Source organism: Bos grunniens, chromosome 8 (genome assembly GCF_055505025.1).
Source record: "Bos grunniens cultivar Pamir isolate PY7600 chromosome 8, Bosgru_T2T1.0, whole genome shotgun sequence".
NCBI classification, from domain to species: domain Eukaryota; kingdom Metazoa; phylum Chordata; class Mammalia; order Artiodactyla; family Bovidae; genus Bos; species Bos grunniens.
This window is the reverse complement of record NC_141172.1, coordinates 57,555,776-57,573,355: the sequence shown is the minus strand read 5'-3', so window position 1 is coordinate 57,573,355 and position 17,580 is coordinate 57,555,776. Positions and strand designations below refer to the sequence as shown.

The following is a 17,580-nucleotide window of genomic DNA, read 5'->3' as shown; positions in this document are numbered from 1 at the left end:
GCAGGAAGAGAGTCGTAAAGCACACCTTCCTTGTCCACCTTCTGTTGGGTATTGAGAAAACTCTTTCCCTTCATCTAAGCACCTGTGTTGAATTTGGTAGCTGTGGTGTTTGGACTGATTCAGCAGTAATTAATCTCCAGGCTAATTAGGAGCTCTGTTGTCATTTTGCTAGATGTAATTAAACTGCATAGCTGGAGAAAGTTGGGGAGCTATGGTTTCCAAGAAAACTCTTCCCTGTAACTTGGCAAGGAGCTCAAGAGTGACAACATAATCAGCCAATTAAATATAAGCTGGAAGCCTGATGTCCTTCAGGATGAGTTTACAGGAAGAAGACAAATGTGTGTTCACAAGAGGCACCTGCTGTTTTACTGCTGCCTTTTTGGAAAGTGCTTGGAGTATTCTAGAGGTTTTCCCTCATTAATCCTTCTTATGGCTTTATTAAACAGGAAGCAGAACAAACATTTTAGTCCCTTTCAGACAGAAGAGATGATTAATATCACGAAAGTCAACGATTGTTGTCAAGGAGCATAGTGACCATGGGTTAGAAGAAATTTCAATAGTGTATTTCCTTTAAAAATGTGATTATCTACATAGATTCCTATAGCAATCACCAGGTATATAAGATAATACTCACACAAAGATAAGAATTGGTGAATAAATTGTTTAAGTGTTTTGGGGGCCAAGGTTCTATTCCATTTTTTCATCTAGAGTAAGGAGATACCATATGTCAACTGTAACAAAAATAGGTGTTGCTGAATCACACTGGCCTTCGTCTTGCTTAGAAAGGACCATTTTGAAGAGATGAGGAAGAAGGTCCATCTGGTCTGTATTTCCATAAAAATCAGCCTTGGTAACCTGTTTGGCAGAGAAGGCAATGGCACCCCACTCCAAATTTTCCAGCCTGGAAAATCCCATGGACGGAGAAGCCTGATGGGCTGCAGTCCATGGGGTCGCTAAGAGTTGGACATGACTGAGCAACTTCACTTTCACTTTTCACTTTCATGCATTGGAGAAGGAAATGGCAACCTACTCCAGTGTCCTTGCCTGGAGAATCCGAGGGACAGGGGGAGCCTGGTGGGCTGCCATCTATGGGATCGCACAGAATCGGACATGACTGAAGCGACTTAGCAGCAGCAACCTGTTTGGCAAATAAGCAGTAGGCATCCAAGGCCTGATGTAGATAGAAAGACGTTGCAATTTTAATAGTTTTAAAATTTTTAAACAGATTTTAATTTTGTAATTTTAAATAGGTTTTAATGCTTTATTTGAGCTCTAATCTGACTCTTAGAGGATACACAGAATACACAGTCAAGGAGAAAGCATTTAGAGCATGGGATAGCTACCATCACTGGTGTTTCCAAAAGCATGCGTAGGTGTGTATACTGGCCCCACCAGGGACACTCAAGAACTCAGGATCTGGGGAGGTACCTCTACTCATGTAGAGTTTTATTTGTTGGATATTGTTCATAGTTTTATTTATTTATGGCAAGGGATTCTCATTTAAAATAGTGAATAAATTTCCATTTGAAAATAAATTTCTCAATAAAACTGCAAGCCATATAATTGTTAAATAAATAATGATATGGGTGATGTGCAGGTAGAGGTGCAATTATGAAAGGTGGCACTTGAATAGCTAAAAGTTGCCAAACAGGGGCTTCTATTTATTTACCATGGTTTTCGAGGGGTAGAAGCTGACTTCCAAGGGACAGGGAAAAATTTTCAGGATGTTAGAACTATTCTCTATCTTTGCTGTGGTGGTGGTTGCATGACTATATACATTTGTCAAAACTCAGAACTGTGTGCTAGAAAGGGTGCATTTTACTGACTGTAAATTATACCTCAGTAAACCTGACCGAAGAACAAATAAATGTTCTTAGTGTTCCATAAGAAGAATTACCAGTAAAACATGAAATAACAGTCAAACCAAAAAGAAAGGCCACAAATACCTGCAAATCACTTCTTGAGGGTGGAGAGAGTCAGGCTCAACTTTCAAATTGATTTACCTTGATAGACAGCCTCTTAATCTGTGTGTCTGGAGTGGAAATGTCAAGTGTATACTTTTAAACAAACTGTTTTCATTCAATCATTTTGTTTTCATTCATGACTAGATTCATTTCAGCCCTACTGCTCCTCATAGTTTGAAAAACTTATCATGGCAAAGAGTAGTTTCTCTGGTTGGGTATTATATTAGTAAACGCTGTTAATAATGATTGCCTGTAGCAGTTTTTCCATATAAAACACACTCTAGTTTTGGGACAGTTAGGGAATTCCTTAGTGTGGAAATGATGGAGAAATTAGGAACATATAAATCTTTGGAGATAATGTACGCAGAATTATTTCAGAGTGGCCAACTTTTTCCTCCAACTTTTTAAATAGTGTGACCAGGTACAGAGAGGGCTTGTAGCCCCTCTTACCTTGCATGTGTCTCCCTGTCTCCGTGCTCATCATGGTGCTGCTGCTGCTAAGTCTCTTACATCGTGTCCGACTTTGTGCGACCCATAGACGGCAGCCCACCAGGCTCCTCTGTCCCTGGGATTCTCCAGGCAAGAATACTGGAGTGGGTTGTCATTTCCTTCTCCAACGCATGCATGCATGCTAAGCTGCTTCAGTCATGTCCGACTCTGTGCGACCCCATGGACAGCAGCCCACCAGGCTCCTCTGTCCCTGGGATTCTCCAGGCAAGAACAGTGGAGCGGGCTGCCATTTCCTTCTGCACCGTGCTCATCAGACTGTATGGTGATCTTTGGCTCACCTTGGTGTCTTTAGCCTGTGAGTTCCTTAGGAGCAAGAGAGGTATTTCATTCATTTTTCCATGTTATTTTCTAGCACAGTGTTTATAGGAACTAAAAATCATTTCTGAATAAATAAGTGAAAACTTATGGCTTTCTAATTATACTAAATGAATTATTTCCATGTAAAAATGGGCTTTTGCAAAGACCTGGGCGAGTGGCATGAATTATGAGATGCCAGCATGGACATGTGAGGCCATTGTCTATGATACTGTATGTGTAGCTTTTCTTGGAGGCAGGTGGCTGGACTTGAAGACCTCTTGAAACATGTTCTAGTTCCTGGTTGGATAAAGTAAGAACTGCACAAAGCTTTTAATGCATTAAGTAAGATTTGTTTAAGGTAGTATAACAATGAAAAGTCATTTAAGTCACTGATGCATTTTTAAAGGTTCCTCTACCTTGCAAATATAATGCATTATCAAAGTTATGTGCATTTTTATAGACACTGTTTTTATAGGACTAATTGATTTTCTTTTGAAGCAATGGTTTGTTGCCATTTCAGATCATTCCATGACTCAAATAAGAGATATCTTTTCCTTGTGGCTTTTTAGGGAAGTCTTTTAAAGTAATAAAATGAAAGTCTGGTAAACGTATAGTCTAGTTTTCATAATTGTATCTGTTGTGATTCAAGGACTCATTTAAGATTTCTGTTTATTTTTCTTGTTTTGTGGCAATCATAGTTAGCCATGTTCACCTTCTGAAACCTATGACATGTTTTTCATATCACGGAAGGCAGCACTCACCTTAGCAAGCCCTCAGGATTTTTTTTTTTTTTTAATTTTATTTTATTTTTAAACTTTACATAATTGTATTAGTTTTGCCAAATATCAAAATGAATCCATCACAGGTATACATGTGCTCCCCATCCTGAACCCTCCTCCCTCCTCCCTCCCCATACCATCCCTCTGGGTCGCCCCAGTGCACTAGCCCCAAGCATCCAGTATCGTGCATTGAACCTGGACTGGCATCTTGTTTCATACATGATATTTTACATGTTTCAATGCCATTCTCCCAAATCTCCCCACCCTCTCCCTCTCCCACAGAGTCCATAAGACTGTTCCATACATCAGTGTCTCTTTTGCTGTCTCGAACACAGGGTTATTGTTATCATCTTTCTAAATTCCATATATATGCGTTAGTATACTGTATTGGTGTTTTTCCTTCTGGCTTACTTCACTCTGTATAATAGGCTCCAGTTTCATCCACCTCATTAGAACTGATTCAAATGAATTCTTTTTAACGCCTGAGTAATACTCCATTGTGTATATGTACCACAGCTTTCTTATCCATTCATCTGCTGATGGACATCTAGGTTGCTTCCATGTCCTGGCTATTATAAACAGTGCTGCGATGAACATTGAGGTACACGTGTCTCTTTCCCTTCTGGTTTCCTCAGTGTGTATGCCCAGCAGTGGGATTGCTGAATCATAAGGCAGTTCTATTTCCAGTTTTTTAAGGAATCTCCACACTGTTCTCCATAGTGGCTGTACTAGTTTGCATTCCCACCAACAGTGTAAGAGGGTTCCCTTTTCTCCATACCCTCTCCAACATTTATTATTTGTAGACTTTTGGATCGCAGCCATTCTGACTGGTGTGAAATGGTACCTCATAGTGGTCTTGATTTGCATTTCTCTGATAATGAGTGATGTTGAGCATCTTTTCATGTGTTTGTTAGCCATCTGTATGTCTTCTTTGGAGAAATGTCTATTTAGTTCTTTGGCCCATTTTTTGATTGGGTCATTTATTTTTCTGGAGTTGAGCTGTAGGAGTTGCTTGTATATTTTGAGATTAGTTGTTTGTCAGTTGCTTCATTTGCTATTATTTTCTCCCATTCTGAAGGCTGTCTTTTCACCTTGCTGATAGTTTCCTTTGATGTGCAAAAGCTTTTAAGGTTAATGAGGTCCCATTTGTTTATTTTTGCTTTTATTTCCGATATTCTGGGAGGTGGGTCATAGAGGATCCTGCTGTGATGTATGTCAGAGAGTGTTTTGCCTATGTTCTCCTCTAGGAGTTTTAAAGTTTCTGGTCTTATGTTTAGATCTTTAATCCATTTTGAGTTTATTTTTGTGTATGGTGTTAGAAAGTGTTCTAGTTTCATTCTTTTACAAGTGGTTGACCAGTTTTCCAAGCACCACTTATTAAAGAGATTGTCTTTAATCCGTTGTATATTCTTGCCTCCTTTGTCAAAGATAAGGTGTCTATATGTGCATGGATTTATCTCTGGGCTTTCTATTTTGTTCCATTGATCTATATTTCTGTCTTTGTGCCAGTACCATACTGTCTTGATAACTGTGGCTTTGTAGTAGAGCCTGAAGTCAGGTAGGTTGATTCCTCCAGTTCCATTCTTCTTTCTCAAGATCGCTTTGGCTATTCGAGGTTTTTTGTATTTCCATACAAATTGTGAAATTATTTGTTCTAGCTCTGTGAAGAATACTGTTGGTAGCTTGATAAGGATTGCATTGAATCTATAAATTGCTTTGGGTAGTATACTCATTTTCACTATATTGATTCTTCCAATCCATGAACATGGTATATTTCTCCATCTATTAGTGTCCACCTTGATTTCTTTCACCAGTGTTTTATAGTTTTCTATATATAGGTCTTTAGTTTCTTTAGGTAGATATATTCCTAAGTATTTTATTCTTTCCGTTGCAATGGTGAATGGAATTGTTTCCTTAATTTCTCTTTCTGTTTTCTCATTATTAGTGTATAGGAATGCAAGGGATTTCTGTGTGTTGATTTTATATCCTGCAACTTTACTATAGTCATTAATTAGTTCTAGTAATTTTCTGGTGGAGTCTTTAGGGTTTTCTACGTAGAGGATCATGTCATCTGCAAATAGTGAGAGTTTTACTTCTTCTTTTCCAATTTGGATTCCTTTTATTTCTTTTTCTGCTCTGATTGCTGTGGCCAAAACTTCCAAAACTATGTTGAATAGTAATGGTGAAAGTGGGCACCCTTGTCTTGTTCCTGACTTTAGAGGAAATGCTTTCAATTTTTCACCATTGAGGATAATGTTTGCTGTGGGTTTGTCATATATAGCTTTTATTATGTTGAGGTATGTTCCTTCTATTCCTGCTTTCTGGAGAGTTTTTATCATAAATGGGTGTTGAATTTTGTCAAAGGCTTTGTCTGCATCTATTGAGATTATCATATGGTTTTTATTTTTCAATTTGTTAATGTGGTGTATTACATTGATTGATTTGCGAAGCAAAAGCTGAGAGAATTCTGCGCCACCAAACCAGCTCTCCAACAAATACTAAAAGATATTCTCTAGACAGGAAACACAAAAACGGTGTATAAGTTCGAACCCAAAACAATAAAGTAAATGGCAACGGGATCATACTTATCAGTAATTACCTTAAACGTAAATGGGTTGAATGCCCCAACCAAAAGACAAAGACTGGCTGAATGGATACAAAAACAAGACCACTATATATGTTGTCTACAAGAGACCCACCTCAAAACAGGGGACACATACAGACTGAAAGTGAAGGGCTGGAAAAAGATTTTCCATGCAAATAGGGACCAAAAGAAAGCAGGAGTAGCAATACTCATATCAGATAAAATAGACTTTAAAACAAAGGCTGTGAAAAGAGACAAAGAAGGTCACTACATAATGATCAAAGGATCAATCCAAGAAGAAGATATAACAATTATAAATATATATGCACCCAACACGGGAGCACCGCAGTATGTAAGACAAATGCTAACAAGTATGAAAGGAGAAATTAACAATAACACGATAATAGTGGGAGACTTTAATACCCCACTCACATCTATGGATAGATCAACTAAACAGAAAATTAACAAGGAAACACAAACTTTAAATGATACAATAGACCAGTTAGACCTAATTGATATCTATAGGACATTTCATCCCAAAACAATGAATTTCACCTTTTTCTCAAGCGCACATGGAACCTTCTCCAGGATAGATCACATCCTGGGCCATAAAGCTAGCCTTGGTAAATTCAAAAAAATAGAAGTCATCCCAAGCATCTTTTCTGACCATAATGCAGTAAGATTAGATCTCAATTACAGGAGAAAAACGATTAAAAATTCCAACATATGGAGGCTGAACAACACGCTGCTGAATAACCAACAAATCACAGAAGAAATCAAAAAAGAAATCAAAATTTGCATAGAAACGAATGAAAATGAAAACACAACAACCCAAAACCTGTGGGACACGGTAAAAGCAGTCCTAAGGGGAAAGTTCATAGCAATACAGGCACACCTCAAGAAACAAGAAAAAAGTCAAATAAATAACCTAACTCTACACCTAAAGCAACTAGAAAAGGAAGAAATGAAGAACCCCAGGGCTAGTAGAAGGAAAGAAATCTTAAAAATTAGAGCAGAAATAAATGCAAAAGAAACAAAAGAGACCATAGCAAAAATCAACAAAACCAAAAGCTGGTTCTTTGAAAGGATAAATAAAATTGACAAACCATTAGCCAGACTCATCAAGAAACAAAGGAAGAAAAATCAAATCAACAAAATTAGAAACGAAAATGGAGAGATCACAACAGACAACACAGAAATACAAAGGATCATAAGAGACTACTATCAACAATTATATGGCAATAAAATGGACAACGTGGAAGAAATGGACAAATTCTTAGAAAAGTACAACTTTCCAAAACTCGACCAGGAAGAAATAGAAAATCTTAACAGACCCATCACAAGCATGGAAATTGAAACTGTAATCAAAAATCTTCCAGCAAACAAAAGCCCAGGTCCAGATGGCTTCACAGCTGAATTCTACCAAAAATTTAGAGAAGAGCTAACACCTATCCTGCTCAAACTCTTCCAGAAAATTGCAGAGGAAGGTAAACTTCCAAACTCATTCTATGAGGCCACCATCACCCTAATACCAAAACCTGACAAAGATCCCACAAAAAAAGAAAACTACAGGCCAATATCACTGATGAACATAGATGCAAAAATCCTTAACAAAATTCTAGCAATCAGAATCCAACAACACATTAAAAAGATCATACACCATGACCAAGTGGGCTTTATCCCGGGGATGCAAGGATTCTTCAATATCCGCAAATCAAGGATTGTTTTTTGATTACAGACTCAGCTAATTCTCAAATGGTGCAAAACAGTCAAGATCGGCTCCTTTTTGTTGATTTATTTCCAGAAGGCCTTGCAGGATACTGCCCACCTCTAGCTTCATTTCACAATTTATCTAGGCTCTGTTTCCTTTCACACATAGTATTTACCATCATCTCACTTATCCCAGGCTTACTAATCAATACATCAATTAACAAATATTTGCTGAGTACCTTTTGTGGTGGGTGCATGGTGTTTGCCTTGCTCAGGAAAGGTTTCCCTTTAGTATGATAACTACACTTAGGTTTCCCTTAGGTGAACCTCCCCTTACAGCTCTCAGTCATGTGCTTTGGGTTTTCCAGGAGCTCCGGCAGGAGGCACATGACTCAGATTGGCCAGTCAGTGTATCCCAACCCTCTGGCCCCAGTGGCTTGTATGGTGATGGACATACAACATAAAACAGTCTATTAGGAATGAATTCCATTACTTTTGACTTAAACTATGGGGAAGAGAAGCTCTTTCTCCCAAGATTACTAACCAGGTGCAGTATTTCTGGGGCTATCTTTAATCCCACTATTAGAGGATCTTTGAAGAATGAAGCCAATATAAAGAAAACCAGAGCCAAGGAGTAGATAAGGAAATTCTTATGTCCTCTTTAAAAAGCCTGATCTACCTGTGTCTGAAGCCGATATCAGGTTACACGTGTACTTTAGAATATATCGCATTTTCTGTCCTTACACTCATGAATGCAAAGATCCTGGAAAATACAAGTTTATGGCTTGCAAGGATTTATAATAAATCAGAAAAAATATCATATCAAGTTAGCATTATTCTTCAAAAGTATGCTATATTTCTGTCTATCCCTGAAATTATCACTTGATGTCAGGACTGTTTGCATATATCCCTTTCTTCAGTGATAAATCTTCTATTTGCCTCCTTGCTCTTAATATCTAGCACAGTGCTTGCACATGGAAAATTATTCAATAAGCTTTCATTGAGTTTATCTGAAAAGACAACTAACTAATGGTGCTCGGGGATTTATGGTACATGCCAGATGAGTAGTTTAGACCACGACATGCTATTGTTTTATGTCAAATGGCATTTTTTTGTCTTCTGAGCCAGGTCTTCATTCTAATGGCTATCATTAGATGATTTGTGTTTTGTTTTGCTTTATTGAGCAAAGCTATGGCTAGATGCTAGGCAGAGGAAGCTTTGTTGGGATAGAGCAAGGGGAATTGAGAGACTAAGACTCCAGAGAATTTATGTTTTACAAAGAATATGCTTCATTATCAACATAATATTAAACTATCTTGTTTACTTATCAACTTTACACTGATAAACCATAAAATCTTAATTTTAATAAGGAGAAGAGAAAGGAAGACTCATTCCCAAGAATCAAAAGTATATGCAATAATAATCATATCTTGATGGTAATCATTGTTTTTGACCTTCTGTAGCTCAAATGACTCAACTATTTTTATGTAGTTGCGTTGTAGAAATATTTTGTCCCTAGTAATTAGAACAAAGTGTCCTGACAAGGTCTGATTCTTTCTTTATTCCCAGAACTGTGAATCTTTGTTTTTCCTGGACCAAACTAAAGTGAACTTCATTTCTGTCTGATCTTTCCCCATCTTCAAAAGTAGAAGAACTGGAAGCTCCTTTGTTCAAGGTAAGTGAACCAGATATCTGCACTGAATATTTGTTTCTTTTATATTTTAATTGATACAGACATAGATGGTCTTCTTATGAGATTGCATACAAAACAATGTTCAAAATAAGCATAGATTCATAGCTAAGATTCAGAGAAGGAACTGAAAATACATGATTGATGTTTAAACTCTGTATTTTCATCTTGGGTTATGTCATTCTATAGGATGTGAAATAGTGATGGTTAAAGTTTGATAATTCCTTTCTGTGGTTTTATTAGATAAATAACAAAATAAGTTTTTCATAAGAGGGGGACCCTTGAAATCAGACAGGCCTAAGTTTGGATCCCAGCACCACCCTTTACCAGAGTTCTTAATTGTAGACAAGTCACTTATCTTTTTCTGGCCTGTTTCCTCATCTGTTCCTCAAGGAGTTGCTAAGTACTGAAGTTGCATAAGTATTCTAATGTTTGTGAGGTCAAAGCACAGTGGTAGTAGTAGTAGTCGTTACACATTAGCTGGAGTAGTAATTACAGTACAGCCTTTCCTTGTATCCTTCCTGGGAAACTTGGTGTAAGGACAATCCCATTTTTCCCAAGGTTGAATGGGCCGGTAGCTGGCTAGGCACCCTCTTTCTTCACATTCCATCCACCTGTGTTCCTTCAGAGAGGCATATAGGATTGAACTGGGTGTCCTTCCAGAATGAGGGAAAACAGCTCTTCAGTTCAGGGTACACCTCTAGGAAACACGAGGATGACAAATAATAGAAAAGAACCAGCCCCAAATGTGGTCAAATTGTGAGTATAAACCTAATGTTGGTTTTCATGTAGCTGAGTTTTTTTTGTTAAAGGAATTCTAACAAAACTAGTTTTGATCAAAGTAGTTGACCCAATGTCATACAAGAAATATGGCTGTTACTGGAACTGAATAGTTTATTGCTAGAATAATAAAGACCACAAAAGGAAGAATTTGGTTTCTTTTTTAATCCCAGCTCCTAAAGTTGTACCTGGAATGTAAGAGGTGCTCAATATATAATTATTGAATAAATGAGTGAATGCTGCTTAAAAAAAAAAAGAACAGGTGGATTTGGGCTGCATTTTAAGTGTGGTAAATGTGGCCATATAAAATAGATAGAAGTAACATGCTTAAGTCAGGAAGCTGAAATTCCTGTTGTCTGAAGAGCTCTAAGAGTTGGTTCAACTCCCATTTCTCCAAGATCACACCAGTTTAACTTTTGAAAAGAGGACAGGCCAGATATATTCTAAGGTTGAAAGGTTCTAGAACTCTCCTGGAAAACTCCATATCTGTGTGAAAGAACTTTCCTCATCTGGGAACTTGGGGAACTTTGCCAGGCAACACAAATATTTATCCTTAGTTAATATTTTCCCCCCATCATGCCTTAAGACAGATTTTCTTGCTCCACATCCATTTTTTTCTGACACTACTTTATTGCAAGCTACCTGTTACCTTGTGTGCAGTTGATAATGACCCCAGTGATATTTATTCATAGTTTTCCTTCACAGAGAGCAGGAAACAGTTCCTTTTTAATATCTGGGCCATATGTAAATAGCTGAATGACATCGTTGCTTTCTGTCTGCAGACAAAAAAGTTTTGCTAAAGTGTTCACAGATAATACTGAATTTTTGTATGTCCCAGATCATCTTCAGGATATTAACATGAACTGTGATTCCAGTTTCTTTTAGAAAATAGTGTAGTAGGTCAAAGTACATCTTCCCTTTATGTGAATAATGCTTTATTCATTTAAACTCCTAATGTGAAACAAGAATATTTATTAAAAGATTTCATGGAAATTTTGGGTAAAAAACAGTGCTCATTTTATAATCAGTTAGAAATAAAATGGTACTTATTTGGGGAAAGAATTTTCTTATTACCATGGTGGGCTACTGACACTTTAGGATAAGGTAACTAATATAATAATTGACTATATTTCTATTGCCAAAAATCTTTGAAAATGGACAGGTTTCATGCTAAACGGTCCAATGTATATGAAGTCAAAGTATGATTTTTCTTGTTCAGTTACATGCTAGATGTAGTATCAGAAGTAAACCACAGCCTATAAGTCCACATCATAGCTAGAATACATCACAGGATGGCATAATTAGAGGACAAGTATGAACCAATGAAACCCACAGAGTAGGAAGATACCATTACAGATTTAAAGATCATACATCATCAAAAGTACCTTATGATATTGATGAAGCCGAAAGACCTAGCTCACTGAAACCAGTTTAATTACATTGTATATGTAAATAAAAGACAGTACGTCTTGTGAAATTAAGATGACTAACGTAGCAAAAGATTGTGGTGCTCTCTAGTTTGCTTTGAAGGTATAATTTATGAAGATGCTTTAAGGTCATATGTAATACAAATGACAGTTTTTCTAGAGATATATTTGTGCTCTGTAGGATTCATGAGTAATAATGCCTGGAGCGCTCCAACAAAGGTAGTTGCATGAATTAATGGAGCTATCTGGGCATCAGTCCAATAAAAATGTTGGCTGAATGCTTCCTTGAGGGGAAAGGATATTGAGAACAGGATAGCTATAAGCAATTGATGCTGGTTAAATAGAACATCTTCCTTTTTCTTTTCCGCTTCTGCTTGCTTTTGAACTGTCAGCTGTGTGCCTTTGAGAGAGGAAGAAAAAGACTTCAAGGGGCAAGTTTACTTTAATGCAAAGAGTCAGTTTTCAAGTAATGTAATCCTTTTTTGGATAAACTGATGTTGAGTATGATTAGCAAACCCTTGATAATAAAGTCTCTGCATTTAATGCTGATATCTCAGACCTATGCTGTACACTTTCCATAAGATCTAAGTACAATATGTAATTCTTAATTTCTATTCAACTGTATATTTGAATACTTTTATTTTGTGTTGGGAACAATGGGAATAAATGGAGTCAGTTAACTAGGTCTAATAGGAAGAGTTCCTTTCTCTCTTGTCTTGGTCTTCCATGGGGACATCAAGAAATAAAAACTGTGGGCCCATAAGAACTCCTGTGTTTCACTTGCCAATCATAAATAGAAGGCAACGGGATGTCTTTAAGTGATTGGTAATGGGCATGGAAGAAGACCATGGTATGCAATAGCTGAACTGGGTGGAGTGTCACTTGCTTTTCAGAACTGGTCTGGGGGTCTCTTTCCATTTATAGCCATAGAATAGATGGAGACCAAATTCAGCATCAGAATGTTTTAAATCCATCCTTATTCTATCACTTTCTAGCCACATTACTCAGGGCAGGTGGCCTAACTTCTCTGAGTACCACTTTTTAAATCTATGCAATTGAAAAAATAAAACTCTCCGTGATGTCTCACAATCCTTTCCTGAGACTGTGATGAAATAATGTATGCAGACGTGTTTTGCTGGTTATGGAAAACTATGCCATTGTGAAGTGTGGGTATTATTATCCTCACTAATGGAAAGCTCCCTGAGGGTTTATACCTTTCATAAACCTCTTCCAGCTGCCCACTTTATCTCCCAAACACTCCTCCTTTGGCTCTTCCTTCTTTTTGTTCTAATTACATCCAGGAGGAAGCCTCCATTAGGAATTAATGAGCTTTAGTACCTTCATTTGCCATCTGCTCCCCCATCCCCTTTTAACGAATGAAGGTGTGTCTCAGCCTCAAGACCTTACATTGACTGTAGCCAGGCAGATGGGAGTGATTCAGATGAGAAAGATTCTTTATTCCATGGTATGAAGGTCACATTTGGATTTGCTGCTGCTTTTGGAAGCCAGATGGCAACTAGAAGGTGAGAAGAGCCCCTGTTTAGAGCCCTGCTATGGAACACACGGGCCCCACTGGCGTTCATTTATTCAAGCAGACATTTATTCATTCAATTAACATTTACTGTGTGTCTGTTATGTGCCAGACACTATGCTAGATGGTGAGGATATAAAGTTGAATGAATAGACTCTTTTCCTTGAATTGCTTACAGCCTACTGGAGGAGGAAAATACGTGTACTCAGGTAATTATAGTGTAATATTTGTGCTTTAATAATGTTATAGCACTGAGTCTAGGTTTGAATATGGGGAAAGTTAGAAGAGCTGAGTTACTCTCACAATTTGGGCTTTTCAGAGAAAGGACTGTTCTCTAGTTCCTTTCATGTCTGTTAGCAAAGGGAACTAGTTTGTGGACCAGTAAATATCTAGTCGATACCCCCAATTCTACAATTTTTAAAATTTACTCCTACCTATGCTGTGTTCAGCCTGGGAATCACCTAGAATATAACTGCAGTATTGGAAATACTTGCACATGTAGAGAATAAAATCTCCCCATCTCTATTCATCATAACTGTGTGCCATCTATTGTTTAATGAAGAGTATGGTAATTAGGGTCCTTAAAGAAAACAGATGGCACACAAAACTATTATGAAGGTGTGAGGATAACCCCATACAAGGGATTGTACAGGAATCTGGGAATAGTGGAAGCTGAGCTGAAGCAAATTCTATGTCCAGAGGAGAAAAGAGGGATCAGTTTCAGGAACCCAGCAGAAAGTGGTCTTGTAGAACTGGTCTTCTTGAGAGATATGGTAACCTTCAGTGGAAGGTTATAGCCCATGTGGAGGCTGTCTGGTGGGGAGAGAGTCAGGGTAACAAATCTTGTGACTTTACCTTCCACCTCCCTCCCATATGTCTCTCTGAAAGTCAAAGTTGCTCAGTCATGTCTGACTTTCTGTGATCCCATGGACTATACAGTCCATTGAATTCTCCAGGCTGGAATACTGGAGTGGGTAGCCTTTCTCTTCTCCAGGGGATCTTTCTAACCCAGGGATTGAACCCAGGTATCCTGCATTGTGGGCAGATTCTTTAGCAGCTGAGCCATCAGGGAAGCCCTATGTCTCTCTAATGCTCTTCGTAGCCCAGACCCGGTTAGAGGGGCTGGGATCCTGTAAGCCTCATTCTTGCAGGACACCAGAGAAGGGTGGAGAGGGGATCTGGAGGGCAAACAGAAGATAACCACCCAGGAGGGTTTAGGATCCTTACCTGTAACATAAAGGCATAAGAATGCAGACTTGCCTACTCCCCAAAGTTATGTTACTTATGTATATATGTATGTGTATATATAGCATAACTTCTATGCACATGTATTTTAGTATGCCTATATATCCATATTATATATATGCACACATATACATGTGTATTTTCTTAAAATCATAGCACACAAGTTCTGTATAGCTTACTTTCTTGAGATGCTTTATCAAATACTCTTTCTTTCCTTTAAAAAAAAAAGTTATGGAGAAGTTTAAAAATACATGCGTAATAAAACCCTAGATGCCCATTATTTTGCTTCAATACTTAACAATTTATGACCAATCTTGTTGCATTCATAATCCTATTGAATCTTCATAATCCTGCGATTTTGAAATGTATCCTATGTTTGGCTTTTGTTAGGCCAAAGGCATGTTAAAACTGTTTTTTAAGAAAACAAATCCCCTTTCTCAATCACAAATTTAGCATGTGTGTTAAGAGCTGAATCATAGGCAGTAATTAATATATTTTTTAAAAGGTCAGTCAGCCCCACTGAATCTTAGATTATTTTAAGATAATAATGAAATGGTTGCAAAATACAGTGAAGTAACATGATTTATGTAACTATTTTCTGTGTTATAGTTTAAAAATATTGGCTTGTACCTTTTTTACTTCTCTCTTCATTGTTTGGTAGTTAAATGAAATGGAAGAAAATGGAAGAAATCTCCATTTAGGAATTTAGTCATCCCCACCTCTGTATTGGAAACCTATCATCAGGTACCATTTACTATGCAGGATATTTTTTCCCTCTGGTTTGTAATGTCCTATCTTCTATATATCAAATTTCAGTACATGCATGGGCCTGTGTTGGGCACTTCTTTCTATTCTGTTGGTTTATTATTTCTTTAAATCACTGTGCAAGTATCACACTTTATAATATACTATAAATTATCACTGTATCCGATATTTAGAGTCTTCAAAAGTATCTTCATCTTTCTTGGTCTGCTTTTCTATATAAATAGGTTTAGCTTGTCAAGCTTCATGGGGAAAAAGTCCTGTTGGTATATGGCAGTTGATTTCTAAAATGATCTGAACTACAATACTTGCTGTTTGAGAACTTTGAAAGTTGTCCAGAAGTTTATGAACCGAAGACTAAGTGAGGCTTAAGACAAACAGGAATAAAATATGATTTTCTCATTATTTGTACATGTGAAAGCTTGAAAGAAAAAGAATATATCTTTGCAATGTATGTGTGTCAAGCATAGAATCCATATCTTTTTGTTTAATGTAGTTTTCCACCTGCTTTAAGGTCTTTCTTTGCAACATGGGCTGTCTCAGGGACTAAAAAGGCAAGGTTGAGAAGAAATGAGAAATGACTGATAGAATATCTCACACAGTGGTCTCAAAATATGCAGCATGCCCCCAGACAGCAGTGCATAGAAGGAACATATTAATTGCCTGGTGATTTGAAGATATTAATGATGAAGACCATGGCTGCAATATAGCTGAATCAGTAGTCATTTAAAAATGTTGGATCTGAATGTATCCAACTTGTATTAGTTATCTATTTTCTGGGTAACAAATTAGTGGCTTAAAACTACACATTTTATGGGTCAAGAGTCCAGATACTGTGTCCTTTGCTTGGGGTCTCACCAGGCTCTGATAAATCTGTTGGGAGGACCACATTGTCTTGTGGACATTGGCCTGGGGAGAAATGCACTTTCATGCTCATTCAGGTTCTTGGCAGAATTCATTTCTTGGTTGCTCTAAGACTGGGGTCCCCAGCTTTTTTGCTGATTGTTGTTGGAGGCCCCCCAGGTCCTAGAGGCCCTGAAATTCCTCCCCATAGGCTTCTTCAGTGTGGCTGCTTACTTCAGCCAGCCAGAAAGGAGGGTCCCTGGCTTGTGGAGGCCTGGTTCCTCTTTGATGAGCTTTCACGTGACGAGGCCCCACAGGATAATCTCCTTTGTTGATATACCTTTTTAATTTGAGACCTTCATAACATCTGCCAAACTCCTTCACCTTCGCCATACTCAATTGTTTAGAAAAAAGTCACAGATTCTGTCTATGCTGAGAGGGAGGTGATGACCATACAGGGTGTCCACACCAGGGGAACAGAGTCTTAGGGCTGCCCTGGAGGCTTTTTGCATAGGGCTAAAGTAAAATGACAGAAAATTGTCATCTGTGCTCACAGCTCTGGTTCTTTAAAAGTCAAAGGCATCTCTGGGATGAGACCTGCAGAGGCAGAGGTGTTAGGGTGATGTGGGTCCAGCCCATTTTGCCTGTATTTGTGGGAGGGAGAAGGAACACACACTGGCCTCCTAAGCTTTCTAGGTAGCTGTGCTGGGGGACTCTGGGAGCTTGCTGTGTGCTGTCTCCCCTTCAGAGGATAGATGTGGGGATGCAGGGACACAGCTCTGACAGGCAGGCAACAAGGATCTCCTTGCAGTCAGAAGCTCAGGAAAGAGTTAAGCCTTGACTTTTGTTCCTGAGCCAGGAGTTTTTGATTAGATGCTTAATTGCTCTTGGAAGCTTTAAGTGTAGGGTACACGCTTAGTGACCTGAAACATTCAGAGACTGGATTTCGTACCTACTCTTAAGCCTGCTCCCAAGGACAAGAAGAAAAGAAATTTGGGGGCATGTTGTTGGCACAAACGCTGGGCGAACAATCACCTTCCTGGCCGAGCAGCAATTTCCCAGTGCAGGTGATTCTCTGTGTGGTGTTTGTGCTGTACATCTCCCTCCACCTTTCTGGCCCCAGCCTGCAAAAAATTTCTGGCACAGCAGGGGATTAGTGCCTAATGGCAAGAGAAAAGGCAATTAGCATTTCCTAACAGCTAACCAAACACAAAAGCTGTCCCCCAGCCTTGCATGGAACACCTCTTGACCATCCATCCCTCCGCAATGGCAAAGCCCCACACCTTACAATTTGCGCTTAATTATATAGGAAAAGAGAAATCTGTTTCTCCAGGAGAGCCTCTAAGAACCTGTTGGGGAAAGCTTTCAATTTTAATTACGGAAGAAATACTGGCTGAGGCAACGTTGAAAGGGAATTACCTTTCCTTTTCTTCCGATTTTGCAAAACAGCTGGCCAAA

At 38.3% G+C, this 17,580-nt stretch overlaps 1 long non-coding RNA gene across 6 annotated transcripts in view; it reads left to right on the top strand.

Moving 5' to 3' along the window:
• The window catches only part of LOC147367095 (uncharacterized), a 278,020-nt gene that overhangs the window by 10,933 nt on the left and 249,507 nt on the right, over window positions 1-17,580 (top strand). For 3 of the 6 annotated variants that reach the window (XR_015169802.1, XR_015169803.1, XR_015169800.1), the window contains exon 3: window positions 9,414-9,519. This is a non-coding gene — a long non-coding RNA (uncharacterized LOC147367095). Of the gene's footprint in view, window positions 1-9,413; window positions 9,520-12,133; window positions 12,432-17,580 lie in introns of those variants that run through there. The other 3 variants (XR_015169801.1, XR_015169799.1, XR_015169798.1) reach the window with 2 other exon arrangements.